Source organism: Tupaia chinensis, unplaced genomic scaffold, assembly GCF_000334495.1.
Source record: "Tupaia chinensis unplaced genomic scaffold, TupChi_1.0 Scaffold140845_1, whole genome shotgun sequence".
Taxonomy (NCBI): domain Eukaryota; kingdom Metazoa; phylum Chordata; class Mammalia; order Scandentia; family Tupaiidae; genus Tupaia; species Tupaia belangeri.
Window position 1 is genome coordinate 428,407 of NW_006200713.1, and position 15,131 is coordinate 443,537.

Consider the following 15,131-nt stretch of genomic DNA (forward strand, 5'->3'; position numbering starts at 1 on the left):
GCATGTTCTTCAAGCCACCTGGGCCAGAATTCAAACTGCAGTTGACCACATGGACTCAACTCCCTTACCTCTAAAACTATACAGCTGGGCCTCTAATTAATTTTTATTCTCAATAATCATGTTCACAACAAATAATACCCATTTAAGAAAAGAAACAATCTTGGGACCAGCAGATGATGTAATGGTTATATTGCTGGACTCCCATGTAGCCAACCAGTTCAAGTTCCCAGACCCAGAGTCTTGAAACACACTGGACATATGTACATGCATGCCCAAAATCCTGAGAGGAGAATGAAGAAGAATGGATTGTGGTATGGCCATCGCCTCTGGGGGGGAGGGGTAATTTCTCACTTTCTGTCTCTCTGTCTCTGTCTCTCCAGCAAGCACACCTGCCCTTTAGCAATATCTGGCTGAAGACAAAGAAAAAAAAAAGAAAATAAACAATCTGGTTTACATTAGTACTACAGACAGCAAGGTGAAGGCTGTACATGGGAAAATTAATCAGCAAAAGAGGGTGAGGGAAAAAAGAAGTGATTCTGAACCAAAGGATTCTGACGTATGAAAACATAATGGAACTCTCACATTGTCTGTAGCATAAACCAAACTCTTCTGCTTAAGAAAATGAAGTTAGGTCTTTCACCCAGGGCCCGCTGACATGGGCCATGTATACACCCAAACTGTGAAGAAGGCAGCCCAGGTCATCATCAAGAAGTATTACACGTGTTTGGGCAACAACTTCCACATGAATAAGCATGTGTGCAAGGACATTCCCAGGAAGAAGCTTCACAACAAGAGAGCAGGCCATGTCACACATCTGACGAAGCACATTCAGAGAGGCCCAGTGAGAGGCATCTCCATCAAGCTGCAGGGGAGGAGAGAGAAAGGAGAAATAATTATGTTCCTGAGGTCTCAGTCCTGGATCAGGAGATCATTGAAGTGGATCCTGACTCTAAGAAAATGGTTGAAGCTTTTGGACATTGGTGGTCTGCTCAACCTGCAGGTCACTCAGCCTGCAGTTCAACTGAATTTCAAAACACCATGTGAATTGGAGGACATAAAAGCAATGAAAATAGTTAACAGGGATCAGACAGTGTGGAATGGGGTGGGAGAAGAGAAGAGTATAGAGAAAGATAGCAAGAGAACCAATAGAGAGGCATGACATTAGTAGGACACAGATATGGCCTATTACCTGTCAATGATGATGTGTATAGTATGCTCAACTGGATTAGTCTGAGAAATATTTCATGTCGGGTAAAGTCTTTTTACAAGCAAAATGAGAAATAGTGATTGACTGTTTTAAAAAGTTTGGAATAATAATAGTAATGACACATAGAAATGAACCCATACTTAGGTCTATTTTAAGAAATTTAGAAAACAAAAAAAGACAAAATCTTACAGCAACAGCAGGTGTCAAAGGGCAATGAAAAATATCGTTGAGGAGTGAAAAGAGCTCTAACTGCAGCCTTAACACACTACACCAAGCTAATCAATATTTCAAAATAAGAGTTAGAGAAATACAGTTTAGTTATCTAAAGCCTAAGAAAACTTATTATTCAGACTTTCATTGAAAAAAAACTAAAGCAGATTATTCTTTAACATTAAATTGAACCCAGAAAGGCAATATTAAGTGCAAAAAGGAATTATGAACAACAAAGAGTATTACATATACACTTACAATAATAGTGACTAATTTAAGTATGTAGAAAAATGTATAGCTAGACATAGGACAAAGAATCTTTAAAGATGGGAGAGGACAGTAAGCAAGAGTTGGTAATCAGAGTTAATGACTTTAAGAGGCTTGTAGTGAACAGGGTAAGGGTAAAGATGTTGATTAAGCTTAGATTCGTTTAAATCAAGTACTTAAGTGTAAATTTAACAGTAACCCCTAAAAATACAGAAGTAAGATCTATAATTTTCAAAATAATGAAGAGGAGAAAGCAGGAGATTTATTTTTAAATGAATAGAATACACACCAGAAATAGAACAATAGCGAAAAACCATGTATATATTAAAAAATGAGGGAACCAGCAGTTAGAGTAATGGTTATGTCGCTGGACTCCCATGTAGTCAAGCGCGGTTCGCGTCCCAGACCCGGTGGCTTAAAACTCACACCGGGCACGTGTGCATGAGTGCCCAAGACCCCGAGAGGAGAATGGAGGAGAAGGGATTGTGATGTGACCATCCCCCCTGGGGGGCGATTTCTCGCTTTCTATCTCTATGTCTCTCTCTGTCTGGCGAGCGCACGCGCCCTATAGCGAAAACCTCTCCAAAAAAAAAAAAAATGAAGCAACTTGATGAAAATGAATTCAACCAATAAATAAATTCAAGAGTAGCAGTACTCACAATAAATAGAAATGAATTAAACTCACCAATTTAAAAATAATGATTCTCAGATTGGATCTTTTTAATTGTTTATTTTTTTCTTACATGAACGAGAGAGAGAGAAACAAAGACACGAAGAGAAAATATCCAACAGGGTTCTCAATGCCCAATCTGCCTCACCCCTAGTTATTTGCCAGCCCTAGATTACAGACATCAAGGTCCCCAAAACACTCAGAGAGGTCTCTGGATTTGAACTACGAACCTTCTCATGGAGGATCGCCTCACAGATCACCACATTCTACCACTGGGCCACCACTGGGTCCAATTAAATTGGATTTGTAATCGTATTTTTTATCCAGTTATTTGCTCCTCACAGGAGAGAGAACGATAAAGATGGCACAGAAATCATGGCGGGAAGGGATGAAAAAGACAAACCAGGACTTCCAGTTAAACAGTAGAAATAAAACTAATTATTATCCTTACTCTTCCCAAAAGCCCTAGAAAGAATTTTTTTTCTTTTTTTTAATTATATTTCTTACATTTAATCACTGTGTATCAGTGTTACCAAATGAATTTTCCCATCATGGATATGCTGCAAATCAGTCCAGTCAAAGACATTACCATACACATTAAAATCAACAGATTTCTTGCTATTCTGTTTTGCTTCTTTCTTCTTCTCCTTAATTCCCTCCCTCTCACCCATCCCCATAAAAATGTAAAAAGAGGAATAAGTTTGCAAATACAAGGTAACACGAGAAGAGAGGAGAAATGTCAAGAAAGTTTTGGAAGAAGAAATGCAGACGGATAAGCGGTAACTGACTCAACACAGCAGAAAAAGCTAAGCCAGCAACTGGTCTGCAGGGGGTGAGAAGGCTGCGTGAAGTGTCTGACTCACATAGCAGAAACTCAGTAGGGCTTGAAATGGAGACACCAAGTACCACAGAAGTCCAAAGAGGGAAAGCATGAAAAAGGAGAATTAATCAAAAATCTACATAAGAGGGACAAGCAGTTGGCATAATGGCTATGTCACTGGACTCCCATGTAGTTGACTGCAGTTCGAGTGTCAGACCCGGTGGCTTAAACTCACACCAGGCACGTGTGCATGTGTGCCCAAGATACCGAGAGGAGAATGGAGGAGAAGGGATTGTGGCGTGGCCATCCCCCCTGGGGGGGTGATTTCTCACTTTCTCTCTCTTTCTTTCTTTCTGGCGAGCGCAGGCGCCCTATAACAAAAACCTCTCCAAAAAAAAAAAAAAAAAAAAGAAAAAAAAAATACTGTAGTACTGGGACCAGCAGATGGCATAAAGTTTAGGTCACTGGACTCCCACATAATTAACCACGGTTCAATCCCTGACCTGCCAGCTTAAAATTTATGCCAGGCATTTGTGCATTTACCCCAAAATCCCGAGAGGAGAACAGGGGAGAAGGAATTGTGTCATAGCTATCCCCCCTAGAGGGGGCATTATTTCTTACTTTATGTCTCTCTGTCTCTCCGGCAAGTGCACATGCCTTATAGCAAAAATCTCTCAATCAAAAAAAAAAGAAAAAAAGAAGACAGTAGTGTCATATCATTGAAGGATTAAGAGAAAAATCTTTGTTAACCTATCCTATACCTGGCTAAGCTTTATTCAAGAATAAGGGTAAAATAGACTCCAGAAAAGCAAAATGAAGATAAATTACTACAGTCCTATTCTTTAACAATAGGGATATATTCTGATTAATGTTTTGGTAGATGATTCTGTTGTGGTATAAAAATCAGAGTGTATTTATACAAACCTAGATGGTATAGCCTGCTATGCATCTAGGCTGTATAGTATAGCCTATTTCTCCTAGGCCGAAACCTATTTTTCACTGTACTAAATACTATAGGCAATTATAGCACAATAGAAAGCATTTGTGTATCTAAACATAGAAAAGGTACAGTGAAAACACTGTATAAACAATAATAAATGGACTCTCCTTCCTCCCCGAGGAGCATTGCAAGGTGATACCTACAAGGTGTTCTGCTCATTTCAGGGACCAACATGAGGACTGAGCAGCCCCGAGTTGTAGCCCCCTTCTTCCTCCCAACTCACCTTCCTGACCCATAGCTAAAAAGGTAGGAAACAATATTTTTCTTCCTCTCATTTTTTTTTCTTGCCTTTTTAAAAAATCCTTTCTTTTGCTAATTCTTTACTATCTTCCCCCCACATAAGACATTGCAGAGAGACATCTCTCTCTGAGGTGCTCTGCTCATTTTGTGTGGTGCAGTGTGGAACATAGTTTTTTTATTTTTTGATTTTTGGGGTTGTTTTTTCTTTCTTTTCTTTGTTTTCTCTTTCTTTTATTTCCATTTTATATTCTCTTATTCTTCTACCTTATTTTTCATTTTGCTGTTCAGCCTCCACCCAGTGAGTGTATAGAGAGGTTCAGGTGTGTAGTAGCCAAACCTCTGAATTTTGCTAGGCTCAGAGAAATCCTCACCCACCACTGAACCAGTGGCAAAGGGAGATATTCCTCTTCATAAATCTGACCTCGGAACTCCTGTGGGCACCGCATTGCAAAACACTGTAGAAGAGAAAAATTAGCATAGAAGTATCTCACACTAAGAGAAAACACACAGGCTCATAGTTGCAGAAATCTCCTCCAACAAATTAGCCAAAAGTGAGCACATCACCAAATGACCAAAATTCAGAGAAGAGCCTCTAGTATGAGAAAACCAAGTGATAACTCTCCAACAAGGGAACACAATAATTTGTCTCCAAGTATGGAAAAATCAGAGGAAACTAGTGAAATGTCAGAGAAGGAATTCAGACCATTCATGGCAACAAAACTCTAGAGATGGAAGAGAAAAGAGGCATTGAACTACAGAAGATGAGGAAATTCTTTCCTCATTTGAAGGAAAAGATAAACAATATAAAGAAGAATCAAACAGAACTTCTAGAGTTAAAGTCTATAATACAGGAGATCAAAACCTCCCTTGAAAGTATTAAAAGCAGATTAGATCATGCAGAAGACAGAATCTCAGATGTAGAAGACAAAACTTCTTACCTTGGAAAAAATCACCAAAAATATTTTTAAAAAAAAAATGAGAATAATATACAGGAAATACTAGATACCATTAAACACCCAAACATCCAAATAATTGGTATCCCAGAAGGTGAAGAATCTAATAAGGGCATTGATAGTCTATTCAATGAAGTCCTGGAAGAAATCATTCCAAACCGAGAAGAATTCAAACATCCAAACTCAATAAATACAAAGGACCCCAAATATTTCAACCCAAGAAAATCATCTCCATGGTACATCATAGCCAGATTGGCCAAAATCACAGATAAAGAAAATATTCTAAAAATGGCAACAGAGAAATGCCAAGTTATCTACAAAGGTTATCCCATCAGGCTAACATTGGACTTCTTGGCAGAAAGAATCTAAGCAAGGAAAGAATGGGAAGGTATATTCAAAATGTTCAAAGAAAAACAATTTCAACCAAGATTACTATAGCCAGCAAGATTATCCTTCAAATGGGAAGAAAAGATAAAAACATTCTCAGATAAACAAAACTTGAAAGACTTTACCAACACCAGACCAGCTTTTCAAGAAATACTGAAGGGGGAGCCAGCAGGTGGCACATTGGTTAAGGTCACTGGACTCCCACATGGCTGACTGCAGTTTGAGATCTGAACCTGGTGGCTTTCTCTCTGTCTCTCTGTCTCTCTGTCTCTCTCCCCCCATCAAATTAAAATAAAGAAATACTTAAAGTCAAATAAAATAATTCTTTAAAAAAAAAGAAAAAAGAAATACTGAAAGGAGTGCTATACCATGAAAACTAAAGAGAGACCAACAGACATAAGAGAACAAAAAACAACCAAGATAATCCAATATAAATAATGAAAACTCCATATTAGATGGACACTTTTTCAGTATTTTTGGTGCAAGCGACTCGCCATGTACTCACTGTTCTTAGTCTAAATTTCATTTCTTAATGTTTAAGATTCTATCTCCAAATATTCTGTTTTAATACACTACAAAAGTTATTGTGACCCAAATGAAAAAAAAAAAAAACATATTTGTGCCAATGTTAAATTCTTTGCAAGTTGTAGAAATGAAATACTTTGGAATCACTTGGAAAAATCCAATCTCAGGTTAAATCTGTTGCTTTTCTTTTGAAAATATATTTATTTTCATGTACTTCCACAAAAAAAAAAAATGTGCTGAGTGTTGCCACAATTAAAAAAAGAAAGACTTTCTGATGTATTGAAATTATATAGGAGACATTGTCAAATATGAAATGATGTTTAGTTCTTTGTGTATAGATGTTTATGCCAATGGGTGTCCCAAAATTGTATGAAATTCTTAAATATGTTATGTATTATTATGTTATTGGTCATGCTTGTAATGCTAAATAGTTCTAAGGTAGTTTGTCATAGAAATGATCAAATTTTTCAATTTGGGGTTATAGTAAAATCAGATCTCAAACCATGGTCATTTTAAGTTTGGTTGTCCATAGTTAAGTGCTTTATTCTGATGCTCTTTCTAAAACATTTTGTAATAGGCTACAATTCAAAAATAGCCTCTTTAAAGTAAATTCATGAAAAAGATGTGATAAGTATTCTTGAATATAGGTTTTTTTTATAACCTTGATATATTTCTGAACTTCCAAGATTCAAACAGAAAGATCAGACCACGGGGTAACACTGCAAACTCAACAGAAGAGAGATTAACTACATGAGGTTGAACTGGTAAAATAGAATTTTATGACTTGTGACTAAAACATTACTGATTTTTTCTATGCTTTATTTTTCAGACTTAAGGATTTTTGTTTTCTTCTGAGCTGTTGATAGCTTCAACAATTTGTTAAAAATAATTTTTTTCAATACAGAATTGAAACATAAACTTTTCTCCCTTCCTGATCCCTCCATAATCGGAAAATATTTATGAGTATTCTTATGTTGGGACAATATGGATATTTGCATAAATTCAATTATACTTGTTGCTTTGTATTAGAAATTGAAGACACTAGTTATTGCCAGGGCTTTGACTGGAATGTCATATCTGAAGATATGACCAGAAACCTAAGAAACTAAGGTTGATCTCAAGAAAGTCAACAGAAGCTTTAGGAAAGATTGCCTGGTACCATAAACAGTTCTGCCTGGCAGGTAAGTAAAGAATGTCACTTCCTAACAGCCTCAAAACTTCCAAGTACAGGTACTTAAAGGTACAGTCAAACAGTGAATTCCCAACTTGGCTCAGTAGCCTTGAGAGACTTTTTAAAGAGTCTTATCTGAAGTTCCGTATGAAAGTTTTCCACAAAGCCAACTAAATCAATTAATATTCTTATTGGGCTTTGTGCAAATAACAGACCAAGTTGGGATTAAACTTTTTTTTTTTTTTTTGCAAATAAGTTAGTTTATGCTTCTCTTTGGTAAAAAAGGGAACAGAAAGAGAGAAAAATTGTCACAGAAGAAAACTATAGTACAATTGTTACTAGGTTTTAGTTTTGTTCTTTTTTTTTTTTTTTTTTTGAGTTTTTAGTATCTACCTACTATTTGGGCAGAATCCTAACCTGTTTCCTAGCTTTAAATCTTAAGCAAATTTTTCTTAAGTTTTTTTTTTAATTTTGATTCACCAAGGCTAAAACAGATTTTCTTGAAATTTAGAAATAATAATAACAGCAAACTAAAGACAGTGCAGGAGAACAGTGGGCAATGGGGGGAGGGAATCAAGGAAGAAAAAAGCAAAACATTTAATGGACACAAAAATGGAAAATTGTCTGCTGATAATAATGTGTATGATAATAAAAAATAAATAAATAAAATAATGATAAAAATAAATAAAACCTACACTCACTTTAAAAAATAATAATAATAAGTGGTAAACTTAATAGGGCACTTATCATGAATGAAGATTGGAGGGTATATCACTAAGTGATAAAAATTTTTCAGTTCCATTATGGTCTTATGGGACCTCCAGCATATATGCAATCCATCACTGACCAAATCATAGGTATGCAGTGCACTACTATGCTTAGATATATTCACTAAAAGACTGTACTTCAGGGGACCAGCAGATGGCATAATGGTTACATCGCTGGACTTCCACATAGTTAACCCCAGTTCAAGTCCCGGATCTGGTGGCTTAAAACTCACTCCAGGTGTGTGTGTGTGTGTGTGTGTGTGTGTGTGTGTGTGTGCCCAAAATTCTGAAAGGAGAATGAAGGAAGAGCGTAGCATTCCCCCTGGGGGGGGGGGGTGATTTTTCATGTTTTGTCTCTCTGTCTCTCTCTATGTCTCCAGCGAGCACATGCTCCCTACAGCAAAAATCTCTCTAAAAAAAATGTACTTCAGGGAAAAGGAAAGTGATCTGTAAAGAAAGGTCTGCAATGCAAAAGAGAATAGCAAGCAAACAAATTGTAAACATATAAACCTCTACAAATGGAAAGTGTATAAAATAATCATAGTAATGTCTAAGCTGGGGGTTAAAATTAAAATACTGGAAAAGCAAAATTCACAATTATGAGGTGATTGGAGTTTAAAACTTAAGAGTCTTGAATTATGTGGGGGAGAAAATAAATATTAAACTTCAGACTTTAAACATGGATGTTAGTATTTTAATAATAACTGCTAAAAAAAAGTGTTAAATGCAGAATAAGAAAACATTTAACAAAGTTTACTAATCAAAAAGATGGCAAGAATTGGAACTAGCAGGTGGCATGGTGCTTAAGGCACGGGGTCCCACATGACTGCCTCCATAGTGAAAATCATGTCAGGGACAAGTGCATTTGTGTCCAAAATCTCAGAAGGAGAATGGAGGAGAAAGAATTGCAACATGGCCATCCGTTCAGGGGGTGATTTCTCTCTTCCTCTCTCTCTCTCTCTCTCTCTCTCTCTCTCTCTCTCTTTCTCTCTCTCTCTCTCTCTCTCTCTCTCTCTCTCTCTCTCCAGTGAGCACATCTCTCCCATGGCAAAAAATCTATTTTTAAGAATGGTGAAAAATGTTCACACTTTAATTTAGTCTGCTGTGGTATTTCATACCATAACCCACTCTTGCGATTTATACACATTTTCACGTCTGTTAATAATTTTCCTCTGAAGTCCCCCCAATCTATGTAGCTCCTGGTATCTATCTTTCTCTCTGCTTCTAAATTTTCCAATCTTTCAGTTTATACCACAGAGTGAGAACCTTTGGTATATGTTAAACAGGGATATACAGCAGTCGTCTTTCACAGTGTAGCTTATTTCACTTAGTATTGTATCTTCCAGGTTCATCTATCTTGTATCAAATGACAGGATTTGTTGCACTTTACCACTGAGTAGTACTCTTTTATGAACGTGTGCCACATTTCTCAATCCATTCATTGGTTTTGGGGCATTCAGGTTGATTCCATGCCTTAGCTTGTGAATAATGCTGCACTAAATGTGGATATTCAAATGTCTTTCCAACAGATTGATCTCCTGTACTTCGGGTAAATAACCAATAGCAGGATTACTGAGTCATACGATAGTTTCATTTTCAGATTTTTGAGGATACATCATACTGATACTTCCAAAAAAACTAGTAGAGCAAGTATCAAATGTGCACAACAAATGTAATGTTCACTGTTAAAGAAGATGAATTTATATCTTTGATTTGACTAGTACACAATTGTGCACATGCTTTCAAAACTATACTGTACTCCACAAAGAAGTAAATCAAATAAATATAAATCAGAAATCACAATCTAGAAAAAGATGGCAAGGAAGCAAAGCAATAACAACATTAAAAAGTGAGTTCAAATTGAAAATACAAAACACTCATACACTTGAAATAAAATATGTTAGTGCTCATACTTAATGTTATTGGATTAAACTATCCAGTTCAAAGGAAAGGCTTGTTAGAACCCAGCTATCTGCTGTTTACCAAAAATATAAAGGCAGAGGGACCAGCAGATGGTGTATGGGTTATGTCATTAGACTCCCACATGGCTGACCTCAGTTCAAGTCCCAGACCCAGTGGCTTTAATCTCATGCTGAGTGCATGTGTATGCATGCCCAAAATCCTGAGAGGAGAATAGGAGAGAAGGGATGGTGGTATGGCCACCCCCCTGGAGGGTGATTTCTTGCTTTTTGTCTCTCTGTCTCTCTCTGTCTCTCTGGTGAGCTCATGCAACCTATAACAAAAGTCTCTCTAAAAAATACATACATACATATAAATATATATACACACACACGTATATACATGTATATATATACAATATGTACATGTGTGTGTGTGTGTGTGTTTGTGTGTATACAGAAATACTGAGAGTTATGTGATATAAGCAATTCAGTCCAAGTAAATATCAGTCAACAGAGAGATGGTGCAGGTATACCTTATTTTGCTGTACTTCACTTCACTGTACCTTGAAGATATTACTTTTTTTTATAAACTGCAGATTTGTGGCAGCCCTGTGTAAAATAAGTGAACTGGCACCATTTTACACAAGCATGTGCTCACTTCATGTCTCTGGGTCACATTTTTGGTAATTCTTACAATATTTCAAACTTTTCATTATAATTATTATTATCTTTCTTTTCTAGGTTTTTGCCACAGAGAGCTTATGCTCACCAGAAAGAGACAGAGAGAGAAGAAACATGAAAAATCATCCCCCAGGGTCATGATCATACTGCAATCTCTTCTTCATTCTCTTCTCAGGAGTTAGGACATGCATGCACACACATGGCATGATTTTCAAACCTCTAGGTCCAGGACTCAAACTACAGTTGGCCATGTGGGAGTCGAGCACCTTAACCACCATGCCATTATCTTTTATGGTAATCTGTCATCAGCGACCTTTGATGTTACTGTTGCAGTTACTTGGAGGACACTATGTACCACTCCCACACAAGACGGAAAAATGAACTGAGACATGTGGTGTGCTTTGCCTGTTCCCCTGACTGGCTGTTCCTGACTCACTCTTCTTGAGGCTCTCTATTCCCTGAGACACAACAATACTGAAATGAGGCCAATTAATAACCTTCCAATGGCCACTAAGTATAGTTAAGTGAAGGAGAGTCATACAGCTCTCACTTTAATCCAAAACTAGAAATGTTTAAATTTAGTGAGGAAGTCATGTCAAAATTGAGATAGGCTGAAAGCTAAGCCTTTTGTACCAAACAGCCAGCTATCAAAGAGAAGTCGTTAGTTTGTAGTTGTGACTGCAAAGAAAAAATATTCCTGAAGAAAATCAAACGTGCTCCTCCGGTGCATGAATAAGAAAGCAAAATGGCCCTATTGCTGGTATGGAAGAAGTTTGACTGGTCTGAACAGAGAAAAGATCAAGCCTATCACAACATTTCTATAAGCCAAAGCCTAATTCATAGCAAATATCTCAAATCCTATGAAGACTGAGAGAGGTAAGGAAGCTTCAAAAGAAAACTTGGAAAGTAGCAGATGGCACAGTTTTTAAGGTGCTGGACTCGAGTCCTATACTTGACGGCTTGAAATTCACACTGGGTTGAATGCATGTGCATACTCAAAATCCCAGAAGAAAAATGGAGGAGAAGGAATTGTGGCATGGTCATACCCTTCAGAGGGAGATTTCTCACTGTCTCTATCTGTCTCTCTCTGGCAAGCACATGCACCTATGGCAAAAATCTTAAAAAAGAGAAGAAGAAGAAAAGGAAAATAGCTAAAATAAGTAATTTAAGAATGAAAAGTGTGGCAAAACTGTAGGTGAATATTAAAATAATCATTAGAATTATGTAATAAATTTTTAAACCTTGATAAAAATGGATATTTCCTAGGAAAATATAACTTATCAAAACTCAACAAGTAGAAACTAGACGAGTTCTTTGACCAGTAAAGAAATAGAATCATCCTTTAAAAAAAAATCTACTATGGGAAAAAGAATGTTCAGATAGTTTTAGATAAAAGTTGTACAAATAAACAAAGGAATATTCCGTTACATTATACCAACTCTTCCAGAAAAATTTAAAAATTGAAAATGATCCCTAAATTTTATTATGAGAGCATCACAATCATAGCAAAAATCAAAACATGTAGAGGAAAAGAAAGAATATCTTCATTATAAACATCAATGCTAAAACCTTAAATACAAAGTTCAGGTTAAACCTAATCATGTATTAATCAGATTACAACAGATGCATAATGGCCAAACTGGATATGAAAAGGATAGGTTACTCTTCTTTTCTGCCGGAGGACACACACACTTACCAGAGAGACACAGAGAGAAAGAGAGAGGGAGAAAGAACTCCCCAATGGGTGTAGTCATGTCGTAATCCTTTCTCCTTCATTTCTCCTTTCTGGCAGGATTTGAGGCTCACACACACACACACACACACACACACACACACACACACACAGGTGCCCAGGGTGTTTCACAAATTGCCAGGACCAGGATTCATACAGCAGTTGAACCCAAGTGCTATCCAGATGCCTTAACCACTGAACTACAAGGCTAGCCCTAGAGTGGCTTACTCTTTAAAAAAAATAATAAAGTGGGCTATAATTCACCACATTAACAGGTTATTGTTACAATCGTCAGAAGATGTTTTGTTGAGCACCTTTTCTGAATACATCATCTATTTGTAATCTTGAAAAGAAATATATATAAAAGCATTTACATTGAAAAGAATAGTATGGAACCAACTCAGTAACAGGAATCTTCCCCAAACCTGAAGCAAACATTATATTCAAAGGTGAAATGTTAAGAAAGATTTCCTCTAAAATCAGGAGAAATTCAAGTAAGCTAGTATCTCTGTTTCTGTCCAATCTTGTATAGAAAAAAAATTAAAAGTATAAGAATTAAACAAACTGTACACTGTAGTCAGAGATCATAGGATTGTAAAGATAGGTATTAGCAGACAATATGACCATAGTATTACTTATCTACTGCTGTGTATCAAATTACCCCAAAATTAATAGGTTAGAGCAAGAAATCTTTGGTGAACATCAGAAAAATGGAAAAGTAGGATATCGCAGCCTTCATCCTTCTAAAAAAAAAAAAAAAACACTAAACAGCTCTTCATTCACAAAAATGGCATGGCTCTGGAAGAGTTTGGGGGGAAGGGTAGTTAAGATGCAGGAAGGCCAGCTCTCTGACACAATGGTAATGTGTTACTCAAGAGAAGTTGAGTCCTACATGGCAACCTTGGTTTGAATCCCTAGCCCAACCAACCTGAAACATGACAGCATGCCAGTGCTCAGAATCTGATGGGCTGAAGGACCAAGGATGGGATATCATGACATGACTAGACCCTGTGGAGGGTGTTCCTATCTTTCTCCCTCGCTCTCTCTCCTCTTTCTCTCTCCCCTATTTGTACACAATCTATCGTGATTTTTTTTTTAATGAAAATAACCACACAGAAAGGGTAATAACAGTTTCATTTGACAGTGTCATCCCTTCTTCCAGGCTGCCAGAGCTCAGCATTGAAAGAGCCTCTCGAGCCCTGAGTTCCCCTCTCAGGGAAAAAGAGCAGGAGAGACCAGCTTTCCCCACACTTCTGGACATTTCCCAAAGGACCTGCTTCAGTTCCACCCTGCCCTAATCACTGAGATCAGCACAGCCAAAACAGTTGGAGAGGGCTAGGAATAAAGAAGGGTAGGCTATCAGTATTACTTGTGTGGCAGGAGATAATGTGGTTCCCAGTGGTTCTGTAAAGGACCCCAAAAGCCTTTGCTGCCAAGGGAACCAGGAGCCATCACAGCCACTACATCCCGTAACTTCTGCACCTAAGGGTTCTTCAGGCTTTGCCACTGCAAACCACAACTGCCACAGTTGTGCTCCCACCCCTTCCTGCCACTGGAGTCACCCTAGCCAGTGCAGCCATGGGCATCCCAGCTTTGGGATCCAGTGCAGCTACTACTACACACACACACACACACACACACACACACACACACACACACAGCCAACCCTGTGGCCCCCACACACACACACACACACAGCCAACCTCAATTTACTGCCAGTCCCACCCAAACACATAAGCATTTGTAGCCAACCCCTACAATCATGCACACACAAGCCATTGGCCTCATCCTCTGGAGCCAGAAGTGGACACACATCATAGCTGGTCCTTCTTATTGCCTATCCTGGTTCCCAACTATAAATCTATGTTTAACACTGAGCCTGGAGGCACTCCTGAGGATTTCAACAGCCCTATAGACAGTGTTGATTCCTCTGCAGATTTTAATGCCAAGGACCAAAAAATTGCTGATATAGCAGATCCCAAGTGTCTGAGACACCAGCAAACAAGTTCCCTCAGACCTAGGGTTGCTACGCACCTCACTATGGCAGCCAAATGCACCCTTAGGCCTGGTGCTACAGTGCAATACAGCATGCCTCCTCAGTCAGCAACCCCAAACTCACACAGGGGAAGTTCTTTCCTTAATAAAGCCAGTTCATAAAGTCTGGAAGTGGTAACTACTTTAAATACGCAGACGCCAATGTAAAGATACGAAGAGTATGACGAATTAAGGATGAATAACATAACCAAAGGAACACAATAAATTTCCAGTACCAGACCCAAAAGAAATAAAGATTGATGAGTTGTGTGACAAAAAATTCCAAATAACTGTTCTAAGAAAGTTCAGTGAGCTACGAGAGAACAGATAAATAGATTTTATGAAAATTAGGAAAACAATACAAGAACAAAAACTAGAAATTCAACAGAGATGGAAAACAATAAGAACCAAAGAGAAATTCTGGTGCTAAAGAATACAATGATTAAAATAAAAAATGCAATAGAAAGTTTCAACAACAGACTTGATCAGGAAGAATAAAGAATCAATTAACTGAAAAACAGGTCATTTTAAATTATTCAATTGGAGGATAAAAATGAAAAAGAATG

General features: G+C 37.6%; 1 pseudogene; it reads left to right on the forward strand.

Annotated features, from left to right (window-relative positions):
* Positions 1-655: 655 nt before the first annotated feature.
* LOC102480094 (40S ribosomal protein S17-like) lies at positions 656-13,829 on the forward strand (annotated as a pseudogene).
* The last annotated feature ends 1,302 nt before the right edge of the window (positions 13,830-15,131 follow it).